The sequence below is a fragment of the Thamnophis elegans genome, chromosome 6 (assembly GCF_009769535.1).
Source record: "Thamnophis elegans isolate rThaEle1 chromosome 6, rThaEle1.pri, whole genome shotgun sequence".
Classification (NCBI taxonomy): domain Eukaryota; kingdom Metazoa; phylum Chordata; class Lepidosauria; order Squamata; family Colubridae; genus Thamnophis; species Thamnophis elegans.
In genome coordinates this window covers 49,912,334-49,930,816 of record NC_045546.1, presented here as the reverse complement: position 1 = coordinate 49,930,816, position 18,483 = coordinate 49,912,334, and the positions used below count along the sequence as shown (strand labels likewise).

General features: G+C 35.3%; 2 long non-coding RNA genes across 2 annotated transcripts in view; one reads left to right on the top strand and one right to left on the bottom strand.

Moving 5' to 3' along the window:
• Window positions 1-1,096, top strand: part of LOC116510672 — a 65,771-nt gene extending 64,675 nt beyond the window's left edge. The window contains exon 4 of the long non-coding RNA XR_004255665.1: window positions 823-1,096. This is a non-coding gene — a long non-coding RNA (uncharacterized LOC116510672). The remainder of the gene's footprint in view (window positions 1-822) is intronic.
• The window catches only part of LOC116510673, a 172,344-nt gene that overhangs the window by 19,093 nt on the left and 134,768 nt on the right, over window positions 1-18,483 (bottom strand). The gene's annotated exons all lie outside the window — the stretch shown is intronic.

Sequence of the window (18,483 nt, the reverse complement as noted above, 5' to 3'; positions counted from 1 at the left end):
ATCTTAGTTAAATAAAAATGTATATTTAATGGGAGAAATTGATTTTCAAATCATTCCAAGAAAGAATATAATATTTATAAAATATTTTATAAAATCTCAGCGACTAGATGTTCCAAAGGCTCTGAATTATAAATCTTATAAGTACCAGTAGTATTCAGAAAATTCCTCAGGTCTTCCTTGATAGCGTATTGAGTGTTATATAACCTGTGAGGCCCGTTATCTGACACTATATCATCAATCAATTTATATTGTCTATCCATGTGTTTTTCTTCATAAAATTAAGGATCATTAAGGTTAATGATTATATTCTACTGTACCCTCTAAATTGATGCCTTTTCCCTTGTCATAAAATGATCGTCTACCTAATGCATCTTCCTGTATTACTGCTGCCTGATACATGTGTCTGCTTGGTTTGGTAGGATGACTTTTACTCCTTAGGTGACTCTGCTGGGAATATACATTCTAGGCAGTGGTGGGTTTTAGTTTTTTTACTATCAGTTCGCCTGATCCGGGCCGATCCGGAAACCCATCTCTGATTTTAGATGTATATTCATGGTATTCTTTGCTTACCTCTCCAAGAAACAATTCACCACTTCAGTCACAACAAAGAAGTATATCAAGATTTTGTAGGGTCTATTATTATTTTTTTGCAACAATATATGACTTAAGGTTCTATAAGATTCATGACACCTAAAGTTCCCAGCATGAATGTATGGGAGATGAGTCTCATTCTCTTCAACAGTGAAGACCAGGTTGTTCTACTATTCAAATTACTGGTGTTTTTTATTTCTTCTTTAAAAGTTCTATTCCTGTTTTCTTCAGATGCCCAAGGCAGCTTATATGCAGACCTCTCTTCATGTTATCCCCACAATTTAAGCGTAGGCTGGGCTGAGAGGAAATGACTGGCCTCAAGTTATCCATTCATTTTCCATCACTGAAGATGAGCTGAACTTGGGAATTCCTGATCACAGGCCAACTCTTCAACTATTGTACCACTTTGAGTCTCCCTGATAGAATCATTTTTTTCAGTAAACTCAGAGCTACTTGGAATTTGAGTTGCAGAAATTAATTTGTAAGTGCTCATAAGAATGATTGTTACAACATCCATATAAAAATAAATAAAAGGAATAAAAGAAAAAAGGTGTAACATCTCTTTTCTTTTTAAATGGGTTATTGAATATTGATAAGAAAACATTCTCTGATACCATAGTTAATTAAAAAGGGACACTGGCTACATCATAAATAAAAAGAATTTGTTTCCATAACATTTTTATTATTCCAATAACAACAGTTTGACATTTTCATATTGGCTCAGTTATTTTTTTCCAATACACTTTTAGTTATTGCAGTTATATTTTTTCCAATACACTTTCAACCAGAAAAAATCTTATATTGGAAAATTCTTCATTATTATGAAATACACATGCTAAATAAATGGCTATAATCCTATATATTATATGTATCATACAATCTGTGATAGCATTACGTAACGCACAGCAAAGTGAATACCCCATCAGCCATTCCCAGAATGTCATCAGTGGATTGGATCAAAATGCCTTTTCTCCAAATTCCCAGTCAGAATGATCACTCTGCATATGGTAGACTAAATGTATCTCAAGGACACAGTATGTCACAGAAGATAATTCTGATTTATACATATCTGTAAAACCTGTTTGTTGAAATTATTATTGGCTGCTTCAGGGTTTTCTAGTACAGAGACAAATTAAACACAGAATTTTTAAAATGAGGTATAATAGTATAAGATAATAATATAAGAGCCAAGGTGGCGCAGTGGTTAAATGCAGCACTGCAGGCTACTGCTAGATCAGCAGTTCAGCGGTTCAAATCTCACCGGCTCAGGGTTGACTCAGCCTTCCATCCTTCCGAGGTGGGTAAAATGAGGACCCAGATTGTTGGGGGCAATATGCTGACTCTCTGTAAACCGCTTAGAGAGGCCTGAAAGGCCTATGAAGCGGTATATAAGTCTACTGCTATTGCTATTGCTATTGCTATAATAGTGAGATTACTGAACTATGACTGTAAAGAGAATCACCCCATTCAGTCAAAATCTTAAGTTTCTAGAGGAAAGGCAGCACATCAGAGGTGGATTGCTGCTGGTTTGGCCCAGTTCGGTCTGGGTGGCAGAACCAGCAGTGACCCAGGCCTGCCACACCCCCAAACCAGTTCCCGCATGGGCAGTTCACTGTAAATTGTTTGAACAGCACATGCACGCGGGTTTGCAAACTGGTAGTAAAACTGGCAGCAACCCACCGCTGTAGCACATGCATGCCACACACATACAGACATAAAGTACACATTGATGTTACTGAAAGATTTTAGTGCCTGATAAATTTGCTTTCATAAAATTTATTAGGCCAATTATATTTTTTCCTGTTAAGAATGAATGCTGAAGTGATCATGTCTTTTAAAAACCTTATGTAATTTAAGAAGACCATAAATCCATAAACTTTAAATTCTTAATCTAATGTATTTTTTTATTATTAATAAAACACATACACACCTTTCTGATGAGGTCTGAGGATATACACACACACACAGACACACACAGACACAGACAGACAGACAGACAGACAGACAGACACACACACACACACACACACACACACACACACACACACACACACATACACATATATATATATATATATATATATATATATATATATATATATATATATATATATATATGTTTTCTGAGGTTTTTGCGGGTGTTAGTATGTAGGTCTTTGGTCATTCGGGTTTTTTCCCACGTAAAATTGGAAGTGTCTTGGTGACGTTTCGACGAAGTCTCATTCGTCATCTTCAGGCTTCGTGCTTCTAGGAGCAATGTGAGATCTTAGCTGTTTCTTCCTTTTAACTGCCAGTGGGGGTTTGAGCTGATTGGGTGGGAGCTTGGCTGTGTTCTAACATGAGTCCTAACATGAGGAATAACTATCCTTACATGAAACACAAACCCACAACCAATCAGAACACACCTCCACCCAATCAGAACACACCTCCACCCAATCAGAACACACCTCCACCCAATCAGAACACAGCCAAGCTCCCACCCAATCAGCTCAAACCCCCACTGGCAGTTAAAAGGAAGAAACAGCCGAGATCTCACATTGCTCCTGGAAGCATGAAGCCTGAAGATGATGAATGAGACTTCGTCGAAACATCGCCAAGACACTTCCAGTTTTACACGGGAGAAAACCCAAATAACCAAAGACCTACATATATACTACACAGTCAATCAATCCACTTACAGCAACAAAGCCAGCACTCCACCTCCCCCGCAAGATTTATAGAGAGACGGCATTTCCGCCCATGCTTTACTCGCACAAGCACGAAGCCGAAAACACCAGCCTGAAGATGGTGAGTGGAACCTCACCGAAATGTTGCCAAGACAATCTCAATCTTACACGGGAAAAGACCCAAATACAACAAGACCAGCATATATATGTATGTATGTATGTATGTATGTATGTATGTATGTATGTATGTATATGAACACACACACACACACACACTCACACACACACACACACACACACACACACAGAGTGTATATATGTCCCCTGTAGGCTTTGTTCTCTCAAATAGGGAGATTAAATGTCTAAAACTTATGGGGGGCATATAGTTGACAGTCAAACTTTACATGATCAATATATCTTCAGTGAGTGGAATACTGCATGTATACATCCTCTCATGATATGGCAGGTGGTGAAAGTGCCTATATTTGACTGTGGAATCCAAAAATTCAAATCTTGATCTAGAAAAGCTCTTATTGAGAATTGGGTCAAATTCATGAAAAATTATTTTGTTCTTAGCCAATGTAAAGATCTTTTTTTTTTGGCCAATATCTCCATGTCAGTTTGAGCTCTGATATCTCTGACTCTTTGAAAACCCATGCTGTGAAATAACTTTGACAAGCCATCTTACACAGGAACTGAGGTCAGCCATATTTATCTGTTCTGCCAAACATATTTTGAATATTCTATCTAGGTCCCTTGAATGAATGCTCCCTGTATGTGAAAACTTTAATTATTGATTGGTTCTACATGGAGTCGATTCCTGTTTGTAATCTGACCATGAGGCTAACATGTTCTTATCAACTTCATTATATGGTTCATGTAATTCTAAAATATTTTTAAAACATCTTGACAACATTTTAAATAGTTCTAGCATCTTTTGTTTATTTGAATATGTGTGCCTGATGCTTTTTAATCTGTTCAATTGACCTTTACTGAACATTTGTGGGAGGAAAAAATCCAAGTTTCTGTGCTGCTGTTCAGAAGGGCAGCAGTTATCTTAGCTTGTGGCTCAGACCTCTGCTTGGCGTTTGTCAGAAAAGTAGCGGAGAGTCCTAAGAGATAGTCTATATCTGAATCAGTGAAAAGATGAAAAAGAAAAGTTATCTTAATGACAGTTATTCTTCAATTTCTTTCTGCCACTGGCAACACAGATCAGCACTGGAAAATCGGCTTGTGCGCTTCAGTAAATAAATTCTAACTTGAACAGGGAAAGTAAAAGAAAAGAAGAGTGGTACTGTGACAAATATCCTTTTTCTAAACAGTTGTCAAATAAAAATAAGCAACAAAAAACAGTTGCTTTGCATGAAACATCATTTGCTTTTCACTTGGGGAAAAAAAAGGATAGACATCAACATCTTCCAGTCTTGGCTTCTTCACACTGGTTAATTCTACAGCATAGGAACTTTTTCCAGCCTGTTGCCAGTCAGCAGGACTGAGCTTCAATTTTCCTTAACTCAAATTCACATTTTTTATTACATGTCAATGATCTAGACCTGTGATGGCGAACCTATGGCACATGTGCCACAGGTGGCACGCAGAGCCCTCTTTGCAGGCACGCAAGCTATTACCCCATCTCAGCTTCACCGCACATGTGTGAGCACCTCCCAATGGCTAGCTGGTTTTCGGGTCTCTGCTGTGCATGCGCAGTGGGAATGTGCAAGTGGTTGGGCACATGTAGGGTCACAAGTGCATGCATGGAGGGCATGGGACACATGGGGGGCACACATGCACTGCATTATGTGTGCGTGCACTTTTGGCACACAACAATAAAAAGGTTAGCCCTCAGTGATCTAGACTAAGTAAAACTTACTAAATAAAACCTGCAGAGCAGAACTACAAAATGGGACACCTGAAATAAAATAAAGCATGCAAGATAAAAATATACAAACTTGCTTGTGCTATTTTGCTATAACAAATTTACAAGTTTTACAAGCTGCAATGACAAGAGTTACCTTAGCCGCCCGGAGTCCTACGGGATTGGGTGGCATATAAATATTATTAAACTTTAAACTTGGAGTCTTTATCTGCTATTAAAAATTGCACATAATTGTTTTCATTTATCCTGGAAATGGAGTTAGAAGAGATATTAAAAGCTCGTTGCTTGCCTCATTAGAAAGTACAATATAACAGAATATGAACATAAAATTTTACAAGTCTTTATGAATATGGAATTTTTACAAAATTTTCTCTCTGCTGATGGTATAGCCTCTAAGCATGCCTTACTGTACTGTCAATTTTTCACCAACATCCACTGTGAGTTGCTAAATCCCCACCTAATTAAACTTCTTGGCCATTCTCATCAATTCTAATTAAGCCTCTTACTCTCAAATTCAAATTGCCTTAAGTGTGGTTAAATTCTGCTACATTATATGTAAGATGTACAACAGCTGATCAGTATCAGTTTTATATATTGTGTCAGCGTTTCAAGTATGATGTAGAATTAAATCAGAGTCCAAGGCAAATTGATCCTTAAAGTTCCAATTTAATAAATCAGACATCTTAGCACATCTGTGGAATCCCAATTCTGGATGTTACATTGGATTCCCACCCAGTTGAAAGTTCATGATCTTGTCCCCACACCCACAAATCCATCACATGGTCCAATCTTCTTTTTCCATGCTGGCATCTCCACCCAGCTGGTTCTGGTCAGTTGCAACTATACAAAGACAAAAGATGACCTTGGGCTTCTAGAAAAGAATGATAACAACACATTCCACAGTTCTACTGCTTTCTATTCCCCCTTCCCAACTACTACACTAATGAAACAGCATAATGAAATAAGAGAGCGTGTGGCAGGCCAAAGATCCTAAAAGGGATATAACTACAGGCCTGACATATTGTTTTATAAATGTTTTATTGACTAGTCATTAAGTGTAATTAAGATTCCTAGTCTGATAATGACATTGTGATTTTCTGGAAGTATCTTCTTTCTAGACTTTTTGGGCAGGAATTTAATGAACAATAAAACACATAAGAAGAACCTGATAGATCAGTTTAAAACTCACAGCACACCATTCACTAAAATAAGATCAAATTAGGTATATTTGATAATTATAAGTTTTCTGCTAAGTATTTTGACTTGTTAAGTATTTTCTTTGGCCTTAGAAATGTGCAGAATTTGGCATATACAAATGTTCAGAAATGTTTATGCTAAAAACATACATAGAAAACTAATATATTGCAGAAACAAGTGGAAATTTATAAGGCATTTCTTTTTCATAGAAAATGTATGGTTTTTTAAAAATAAAATAGACATTTTATATACAGTATGTGTATCAAACGCTTTGATAAATTTCTGTTTTATATCATAAGAGCTTAGGAAAAGTTAAGTGGATTAAAGGCATTTACATGAAATAGTATTGGACCAACAATATGTGTACTTTTACAATGTCATCTGATTCTGCAGCATATTTATTCTGTGTCTATATTTGTAATGTAGTAAAAAAAAACACCAACTCTTCACACATTGGTAAAAATGAAAAATAGAATAAATACTTTTGTAAAATAAATTATGAATACAGTGATGAGAATTTGGCAGTCTCAATGGTAATTTAATTATACAGAAAAGCTCATACTAAAAATCCCACATATGCCACTTGAATTTTTAAGAGATGTAAAAACCTCAAAAGAAATATTAGCATATTAGAAATATTAGATAACTTTTACATGATATAGAAAGTTGCATGTTATTCTAAATATGTTTTGCTCTTTATTACTTCATGGATGGTGAAGTAAATTCTTGAAGAGTCATGCAAATTTAGAAATATTACAAACAAGTGCTTGTGGTATTTGATTGCTGTGTTTTTTCCAACACACATAAATGAGGAAATACTGAGAATTTTTGAAATAGCTCACTTTCACAATCTTTCCAGATTGGAGATTTTTTTTGGAAATGTATGAACATTACTGGACTCTACAAAACAAGTTTGAATTAATGATTGCTTATCTGAGAGGCCTGCCACATACCATATAATGCCACAAACTTGTCTAACATGGTGTTGTATTTATAATCTTTGGATCTAAAATCATAAAGTTTTAATGAATAAATGAGCTTGAAACTTGTATTTTCCATGTGCTGACTCCAAAACAAATTAAAACTAAACCAAGTCAGTATTTATTAATGTTTGGCTCTGGGGCTCCTCGTTTTAACCCATTCCAATAGAATTCAACATGCTGTTAGGTTTTATTTGACCCATATCCAGCTCTCATTTCCATCCAACAAAGTGGGCAGAATCATACATAGCCATTTAAAATTATTTTGACATTCAATCATCACAACACATCACATATTCCCCTCTAACTTCCTTCAAGTATAGAAAGTATTGTATATACCTATTGCATACTCAGAGAATTCTCCTCCCAACAGAAACAGTCAAATGGAAATAAAAAGCCAAGATAACAATGGATTAACAACTGTTGGATAAAACCTGGAACAAAATTTACAGGGATTTTTAGTGCTTGCTTAATATTAGATACAATCCTATGATGACGCAAAGCTTCATATTTTTATTCTTGCATCTGATTCTGGATTGAAAATTTCAGGTGACACAGGACCAAACTGAATTTTTCCTTGATATTTTTTTCAAAGCAATGGTTAAGAAATGGCTAAATAGATTGTGAACTGTAAGTCATATTTTAAAGATAGGGAATATTACTGGAAAGGTTGCATTATCTTGTTGTGACACCAAAATTTAAAGAGATGTTATGCAATAAGTTGTTCCTACATTTATAACAAAAAGCATAATAAATGAACAAAAAATCCTCTTCAATGGAATAACTGCACCAATATAGCTAGAATAAATAGCAACAGTATATAAGACTGTTTCTACAAGTTTTTATTCCCGTAGAAGAAAAGTGAGTTTTGAATGCTGGAATATACCATATTTTAATAGAGGTAAATAGAACTTCTTCTCTAGAGAAGGAATAAACTGAATTCAGATGGCCTTATATGTCAGGAATGAGATTTCATTGTTTACATCAAAACAGACTTAAAATACATTGCTAAAGTTTCTTGAAAAATAAAAACTGTTCTCAACTAATTTAGGTCTTTAATTTTGAATCCTAGTTGATATAATCATTTTCTTGTCAAAAGTGGAAGGTTGACTTGCAACTGGAAATGGAAAAAAAGTTCACTAGTGTAAATAAAATAGTCTGCATACTTAGTTTACATTGCTTTATATTTATATCTGAGACTGGACTTGCAAAACTGATACTATTGTTAAAACTTGATTAGCATAAAGAAACCCCTGTTCTCTAGGAAAACAAAAAATGCAAAGCACAACTAACTTTAGAATAGATTTATGAATGGGCTAACTAAATCATTCAGCTAATAGTTGAAGTCACACATTGAGCTACAACTTGGTCAACAAATTATTGCTAAATAATTGACCAATGGTTGGAAAGAAGCTGAGAGAAATGTGATATCTGGGCTAAAGAGTATGAGCTTAGAATAGTGAATTTCTGATGCTTATGAATTTTCTTTCTAGTACATTAGGAATGAATTTAAATTCAATTTTAATACTGAGGCATTTTAAGCCACAGTTATGAATGGTTTAGGTTTTTTATTTATTAGGTTTAGGTTTATTATTCATAGGCCGCCCTTTTCCCTGAGGGGACTCAGGGCGGCTTATAATTTATAGGAAGGGGAATACAAAACAATAAGACATAAACAATACATAAATTAAAATAGAACACAACATTCATTCATCATTCGGGTAACATAGATTACATATGATAAACACTATTATATAATGTAGTGCAGTAGATTCCTCAGTACAAATATGAAATATTAAATGCATGCATGTGCATAGAATAAAAACTGTAGTTCATGTTTCTGTTTCCCTGGAATCAAGGGGGCCACTGCAATTTTTACTAATATTTGAATCAAGGCAATCATATTCAGGATGTGGATTAGCCATTGGCATGTCATTTGTTTCTTCATTGCTGCAGGCTGTTTGTAATTCAGAGTTCTGACATATGAGAACTATAAATCTTTGTGGCTGTTCTAGTTGCTGGCTAGGCTTGTTGTCCTAAGAGCTTGTAGGGACAGGCTGTTAAACCATATTGGCTCAAGCAGATCAATTGGAATCAGTCTAATCTGTTTTACTTTAATAGCCTCCCTACACACACACACACACACACACATGCTTAGGTTGCTGAATGTGCTGAATGCACACACAGACACACACACACACACACATTCATACATACGTACATATACACACACATTTGGCAAGCTAAGCATAATTTTCCAGAACAACCTCCCTCTATGTCTGAAGAGAAAAATTTTCAATCAATATGTGCCACCTGCTCTAATATGTGCCAGTGAAACATTGACACTAATCTCACAATCGATGTAAAATCTATGAGTGATGCAAAGAGGCATGGAAAGATACCTGCTTGGCATTACAAGACAAGATAGAAAGACTTGCACATGGATTAGAGAACAAACAAATGTATACAATATCATCAAGACAATAAAAGAATTAAAATGGAAATGGGCTGGTCACATAGCAAGAAGAACTGATGGCAGGTAGATCAAGGCCAAGATAGAATGGATCCCGCTTGATAAAAAGCATCCAGAATGAGACCTAAACCAAGATGGGTCAAAGATATCAGCAAGTATTGCAGACCCAATTAGCAAAAGGAAGCTCAGGACTTGTACTTCCAAGTTAAAATAAATATATGCCCAAAGATGAATTTAATATTCAGAATTATTGTTTATGACAGTATAAGTATTAAAAAAACATATAAAGATATTTTGTGTGTAAATGAACATTATTTTTTTGCTTTTGTTTTAATTTTAAACAGACTTTCACAAACCTTAACTATATTTATTTTGGCAACTATACAGTCACTGATGTTCATTGACCAAAGAAAAATAAAATCCAATGAAACAATTGTAAGCATAGTAGGTGTTTTTTTAAGAAATAAAGTAATTAGAATAAAATGGATAACCAGAAATAGCACTCTATGGAATACATTTATTAGTAACTCCTAGTGATCTAGGTTTTTTTTTTTTAAAAAAAACAACAACAATGTGTGACAAAAACCTACACAACACAAATCCAGAAGGTGACAAGATGATTTCATACTTTAATGTATGAAAAGTGGGGAGGGGACAAATTAGGTGGAAAAAGTTCTTTCAAAGGATGCATTTGGGTTTGACAGTTATGAGAAACTTCTTCAGTTGTTTTTAAAGCTCTCTTGTGCCAAATCATTACAAATGTGTCTATAGCAGTGATGGCGTGTGTGCTCTAGTCTGGGCCACAACTTGGAAGATGACCTGCCAAGGGCGCATGCACACACCTGAAAATGAACCTCCGGTTTCCGGCGGGCGCATGCGCACCAGCCAGCTAGTCTTCTGAGTTTCTGGCATGCATGGTGCACGATCAGCTGGAAGACCAACTCTTCCTGTTTCCAACACTTCCGCATACACAAAGTCCAGCTGATTGTTGCACACACATGCTCGCCAGAAACCTGAGAGAGGAATGGGCAGCGCCATGTGTGCCAGGCAACATGGCTCCGCATACCACTTCAGACACACATGCCATAGGTTTGCAATCATGGGTCTATAGGAATGTGAACCATTTTAGTGGTTCTAGTCGTATGTGAGTTGTAAATGACCTTATCAACCCTGAGAAATCTCAAGAAGACGCTGCCATATACCGGTATCTCCCAAAGTTTTGAGAGGTGAATAAATAATCCAACACTGTCTAATAATTCCCTAACGTGGGCAATAGGAATTATTAATTATATATAGCTTTTTAAGTGTCAGGACTGGAAAAAAAGAGCAATCTAGACCAAACATATATGTTGCCTACCATCTACTTTGTTTAGACTAGTTCCACTGATGTCTATATCCACCTTGAGAAAGTTTTGTATTTGGATTATAGTTTCAGAATTTATTGATAGATTTGTTGGTTTATTTCCTTTCAGGAAACATTTTTTTAAAAATATTTAGACAAATTTTTATTTTATTATTCTTGCTGATCTAAAATTTAGCTTGTTTTTTTTAATTCAGTGGGACATTCTTAGTCACATTTCTTAGATATATTTTCATTCACTGAAATCTTTTACTATTGGTTTAGCAGTAATTCCTTCTGAATTCGATAGATATATTTTCTAGTGAAATTGTATTTACAACCATAAAGATATTGTAGGGACTATTGTTAGATCTAAGCAATTTGTCCTTTTATTATATCAACCCATTAACGTCATATTTGTCCATGTCCTAAGATTAGGAGCTTTTATTTAATATGGTATCACTCCAGCCAGATTATTTTGATATAATCCATAGAATGAGAAATTATTTATGTTCTCCCTGACTCTATTTAGATTTTTTTTGTTATATTGATGAAATTGCGAGCATTAATTACTAAGAGTGAATATGTACTACTGCTGTATTCTGGCTAGGTTTTAAAGAATATCTATTTAAAGAAGTTATCTGGTCCAGAGGCTAGAAATCCTAATAGGCCAAAGTATAATAGAAGCCTTGATCTCTTTTGACACTTTCCTGGTATGTTTCAAGTCTGCCAGGCATATCAACAGGCAGAGCAATGGTGGATGTTCTTCAAATCCATTTATGTCAACTAGTCCACTCTTACAATTTTACAATACAGCCCATGAAACACAAATACAAATAATGCTAAACTCAAAAGACCTGTTTACATGAATCCAAGATAATTCTCACCCAGATGTTAGATATAGCTGATGATAGTGTATGACTAAAACCCATGCTCATGGAATAGAAACATTCTATACTTCCTGAACAACACACACACACTCCAATATTCCCTCTAATTTTTTTTCACTGTGTGTAGAAAAGTATAGTGTTTGAGCGGCACATTTTCATGGCTGAACACCTGAATTTTTTTAGCCATAATTGCCATCAGAGCAGATGTTGGGGAGGGGGGCAAGGAGGAAAAGGGTCCCCTCCCTCTCCCTCAGACCCCCAGGAAGGAAGGAAGGGAGGGGAGGGGAAGGGAAAGGAAATGGGAAAGAAGAAAAGGAAAGGATGAAGAAGGGAGGGAAAGGGAAGGGAGAAGAAAAAAGAAGGGAAAAGGAAATAAGGAAAGGAAAAGAAAAGAGAAAGGAAAGGAAAAGAGAAAGGAAAGGAAAAAGAAAGGGAAAAGGAAAAGGAAAAGGAAAGGAAGATAGAAGAAGGACAGAAAGGGAAAGGAAAGAGTGGAATGGATTGATACTGCTCAAAAATCAAGTCTTAAGATCCCATGGACCCCTTTGGCTCAAGCAGTCCAAATCCATGCTGCTTCCCTCTCTCCGCAAAGTGAAGGGATTGCAGAAAGGCTGCTGAGCCCAGAACGGGCCTTCAGGCAACACAATGCCTGAGAAACGTGGGATGTGCAGAGAAATGCAGACTACAACCAGCGAATCACATTTTTCCAGGAACCGATGAAGCCTCAGAGGACCAATGGGAATTCTCCTTTCTGCAGCGTCATCGGTCTCCAGGCAGAGTCTTCCTTGACTTTACCCACTGGAGGAGAGAGTTTGGTGCAGAGAGAGAATGGAGGGAGTGGGAATATTTTAAGTTATATTTTAAAACATTAAAAAACACTGCACGGCAGTTGGAAACTGCTGTGCGGTGTTTTCTTGTTACGTGCGCGGCTGTACAGTCGCATAGCTTAGAGGGAACATTGACACACACACACACACACACGCACACAGAATGAAAAATAAGTAGTTGAATTTTACACTGGACATTCATTGTTTAAGATAAGAAAGAAGTCTGTTTTCATCTAGTATTGTTTTTAATAGGTGTGGGAAACTGATTAATAATCCATGAATTTGTCACTTTTACATATGAGTTTCAGCGACCCCTGGATCTACAATGTTACCATCTTTAACTCTTGGTGGGGTAGCACTTATCCAAAGTTGGTATGCAATTCTGTAGACCCCTTGAACTTACAGATTCCTGTCTGAGAAATATGAGACAAATATAGTTTATAGGGGAGCATTTCATGGTCATTTATGCTCTGATTACTTACCATTTTAAGTACTGCAATACATGGGGCTTCCCTTGAAGATAACTTGGAAACTTCAACTGGTACAGAAAGTGAAAGTGCATGCAATTTAGGAGACCCCAGAGATCGCCTGTGTTACACCATGATTGCATAAACTATAAACTATCATATTTAAGTTACCTTCCTATGGCATGGAACCATGTTATCTGTGAACCAACCATCTCATCCTGAAGATATTTACCCCCCTCATTAGATTGGATAGAATAAGCCTTTTCTCTTCTTTTAAATGTTGTTATCTGGTGAGATATAGCAAGCAATTATTTTCTGTACGTGCATTAAGCATGTGGAACTGCTTCCCACTCGAGATACATAAATTCATCCTGCTTGCCTTCTCGAAGGTTAAGATTGCTTTTCCATGAGGTTTAGTACAGGAAGGAAGGTGAGCTTATCATTTGTAGTTCTATGATGAGATTATTGTGGTACTTGGTGGTATGAAAATGTCTCAAAACTGTTTGCATTTCATTATTTGCCCATTTGTTGTTTGACTCCCAGTTATGTTATATAATATGGTCATACAAATCCTATACATTTATAGAAGAGTCAAATTATATAGAAGAAGGATAAAACAGGACTAATGGCTTTTGCAAATCAAGATGAATTTCTTGTGCAATCCCAGGAAATATCTTGCAAAATACGAAATCAGTGGTATGTTTCTGGAAATAACTGATCAGCTTGACAGAATGGCCTAGGCAGTGGGCAATAGTTCAATTAGGATAAAGATTTTACAGGCTGAACCATAAACTATGCAATCTGTAGAGGATGAATATTGGAACCATGTTTCTAGCACCGTTAGCCATGCCTCTTAAAAGTGGTATCTGCTTCTTGAACTATCTCTGTAATTCAGTTTGCATTATCATTTGCTTAGCTTATAACCTTTAACCTTGGTCTGTCTTTGATCTTGCTACACCAGGAAGCTTGTTTCTGCAAACTATACTAGCATCCAAAATGCAAGACAAGGAAGTAGATGATCAACACAAAATAAGTTGCAGCTGATTACACTATAAATGGAAATGTTCTCTCCTTTCATTGCCTTTTGAACCAGAGAACCAGATGATTGCCCATATATTCCTGGTAATCTTTACACTAAACCCAAACATGCCGCTTTGCCTTTCTATCGGAAACAGGATGCAATAAAGTTTAAACATTGATTAAAGATCTCAGTGACAAGAGAATTGATTTTAAAAGGACAAAAGTGGGAAAAGGAATAAAAACTTTAAGGTCTTTTTCACAGCAGTATTTTTTCTTGAATTCTTTTTTTCAAAAGATAAAAGAGATTGGGCAAAGTTTACATTCAAATAGATCATGTTAATCATGATTTGCTGTCTGGTGGGTTGTGGATTCAAGAAAAATCCATTTGTATTGTTGCAGTAGGGCTACTAGACGGGGCTCCAAAAATTACTATAACACTATTGATTGTGGCTCTTGATACTGAATAAGTCAATTGTTATCATCTTTATAGTTTTCCCTTAGAGCTATACAAGCAGTATTATGGATGAAAACTAATCAGTGGATGAAAACAGCAATGGATGGAAACTAATCAAGGAGAGAATCAACCTAGAACTAAGGGGAAATTTACCAACAGTTAGAACAATTAATCTATGGAACAATTTGCCTCCAGAAGTTGTGGGTGCTTCAACACAGATTTTTAAGAAGAGATTGGACAACATTTGTCTGAATTTGTATAAGGCTTCCTGCCTGAGCAGGAAGGATTAGAAGACCTCCAAAATCCCTTCCGACTTTGTTATTCTATTACTGTTCTGTTAGAATTATGCATTCCATAAATAACCACTATGATATACAGTGCATGTTTATTTCATAATTAAAATGCAAACAATGCTTCAGACATTTATGACTGAGTTTTAAAACATTCTCAAATATGTATCACAATTTGATATTCAAAAAGATGAATAATTGTCATGGAATTATGTCTTCCAAGCCAGGAATTTGGGACAATAGTCCACCAGGAAGTCTTCCACATGCATCAGGACTGTCTTCACACATTTGAAAATGAAGCACCATAAACCTGCCATCTATAGATAGCTCCTTTCCACTTAAATTCAATTTATGAAGTTATTTAAGGTTAGCATCTGACATTAGTGTCAAAATAGTAATAGTGCCACATTCCACAGAAAACTAATTATATTTTAAATTGTATATAATCAAGGTAACTGGAATTGTGAGTAAGAATAAAGAAACTTTAAAACTTTTCTACCTGCTCACCATTGTTGACTTTTACACCACCATTAAACTCTTTCTTCCACAATAACATAAAGTTAGTTCTTTCCTTTTCCAATTAGACATTGATCTTCACAGAACAAAGAAGCCTACTGTTAATCATACCTGAATGAGGAAATAGGTATATCGCTCAGGAAGCTTACGTCATTTCATTAGCCATGCTCCAGTGCCCAGGGATATGACGAAGAGAGTTGATATGTAAAAACTCCTTGTACATTATAATTCTTGAACCTATGATGTTAATCTGAATGGAACAATGAATATGGAAGATTGGGGACTGGAAGAGAATGTGCTTTTGATTTGATGGCTCAGCTTCCTTGAATCAAACAATAGCTGTGGTTATTATTATTATTAAATATATTTGATATATTTGTTTCCTATTATATCAAACCTCAAAGGTACATCCTCAATCAGAATATTAAAATAAAATTAAAACATTATTTTTATTAAAAATAATTAAAAGAGGGAACAAAAAATGTTCCATGTTGTTGAAAATCAGAATATTAACAGTAAATTAAAATAGTTGAAATAAAATATTGTTCATTTTAAAAAGAGGAAAAAGTTCAATGTTGTAAAAAGGTTCCATGTTTTTGGAAGTCAGGCAGCATCTTATTGCTACAAATAGGTCTTCAACAAGTACTTAAAATGGGATCACAGGGATCTCAAATTCAGCGGTGAGAACATTTCATACTGTAAGCAACAATTTTCAAGAAGCACTTTCGTGCAAGTTCAGGATGGCAAACTGTAGCTTTATGATAGAAGGAAAAATTAACACATTTTTAAAAAGTACTTTTTAAAAATTTAGGCAGAAAGCCTGATACAGATAATCCTTGAGTTGGAACAATTCATTTAGTGACAATGGCATTGAAAAAAGTGACATGAGCATTTTTTCACATCTACGACCATTGCAGCATCCCCATGGTTATGTGATCAAATTCAGATGCTTGGCAGCTGACTCATATTTATGACAATTGCAGTGTCACAGGGTCATGTGATCATCTTTTATGACTCTCTGACAAAGTCAATGGCGAAGCCAGATTCACTTCACAACTGTGCTATTAGCACTAGCACTAGATTTAGACTTATATACCACTTCACAGTGCTTTACAGATCTCCCTAAGCAGTTTACAAAATCAGCATATTGCCCCCAACAATCTAGGTCCACATTTTACTGACCTCAAAAGGATGGAAGGCTGAGTCAGCCTTGAGCTGGTGAGAATTGAACCTCTGGCAGTCAGCAGAGTTAGCCTGCACAATACTGCATTTTAATCACTGTGCCATCATGACTCTTCTTATCAATTTAACAATTATGGCAAGAGATATCGTAAAATGGAGCAAAACTCACTTAACTGTCTTGCTTAGCAACATAAATTTGGGGCTCAGTTGTGACCATAATTTGAAGAGCACTGAACAAGAAAGATCTTCCAGGAAAAGCACCTGCAAGCTTTTGCTGATTTCATCAGAATGAAAGAAGTGTCATAATACAAACTCTTTCTTTTAGGACAGATATACAACATACATATGAAAAAGATGAGGTTTGTGTCAAGGTTGCAGTGAAACTGTATATGTACACCAATACATATGCCAAGTAGGCTCCAAAATCAAGTTTTTGGTACTGATCTATAACAGTGTCTTTTACTTAAAGATGGAAGCTTGCATACAGCATCCATTGTTCAAAAATAAGTTCATTACAATTATACAATGCAATTCAAAGTTGTGTCAAAATCAGACATTTATTTGGGTGCCAACCCTTAGTAGGTTGACATTTTATGCATTTATGAGATATAGCTTATCATGATTATTATGAACCTTCAAGTCAATGTTGATATTTAGTAATCACACAAATTTTCCAGAACAATCTGTCCCAAAAAGATGTAATTTATTGTAATTGATGAAAGAGTGCTGAGAATTTGAATATTGGTATTGGAGAAGACTTGAAAATACCATGAATAACACTGAACCATTTTATTTTAAAAATGATTTTCAAATAAGATTTGATTTTAAATTTACTTTCTTTTTTAGTTGCTGGTAATATTAATTGGATAGTCAGTTAAAAATATAGAGGGGCTACTAGATGATTAATAAATTATTTGATTAATATTTATGTTGGTATAAAAATGTTGGAACTAAGATACCTTGAATCTATTACTTCATATGGCAGACATATACATTTAATAAATAAACTAACAAATAAATAGAACATTCCCCCAATGCTTTATTTCTCTTTTCTGGTGTTGGAGTTTTGATATATTAAAAAAATCTAAAATAGAAATACTTAATGTAATTTCCATAAGAATGGGAATAATTTGCTGATACTTAATGTCTTACTCAGAAGCATATCTCACCCTCCAGTCTTTTATCAAAAGTTTTATTTAGCAATGAACTCCAGTACTATATCTTCTTTTTTTACGTTGTAAATTACTGTAATGTTGCATGAAAGTCTGGAACACTGACCAATATATAAATTTAGTAATGTAAGTAACCTTCAATGAAGTTTAATGAAGCAGAAAACCAAGGCCAAAACTGGGTGACTAGATTAGTGTGGGAGTTAATATTTTACCATAATATAAACTTATCCTGCTCAGGCTTGTTTAGATTCATTAAGTAACAGAAAAAAATAATTAATTGAATAAAGGTTCACCGAATGAATACTGGTTTCCTCAGATCTTTTAAGCATATATACTATACGTTGTTTCCCATCCCCATCATATGTTTTAATTTTGGCTTTGCCTGTTTCTCCCAGTTTAAATCAATTGGACATAAAGATAGTTAGTTTTGGCAGGAATATTGCATTAGGAACTGTGTATGATTAGTTCTGCTTCTGTAAGTGCTTAGACTTTCATTTTAAAGCTTGCCATAGTAATATGTTAATGATATTTAGTTTAATGCTA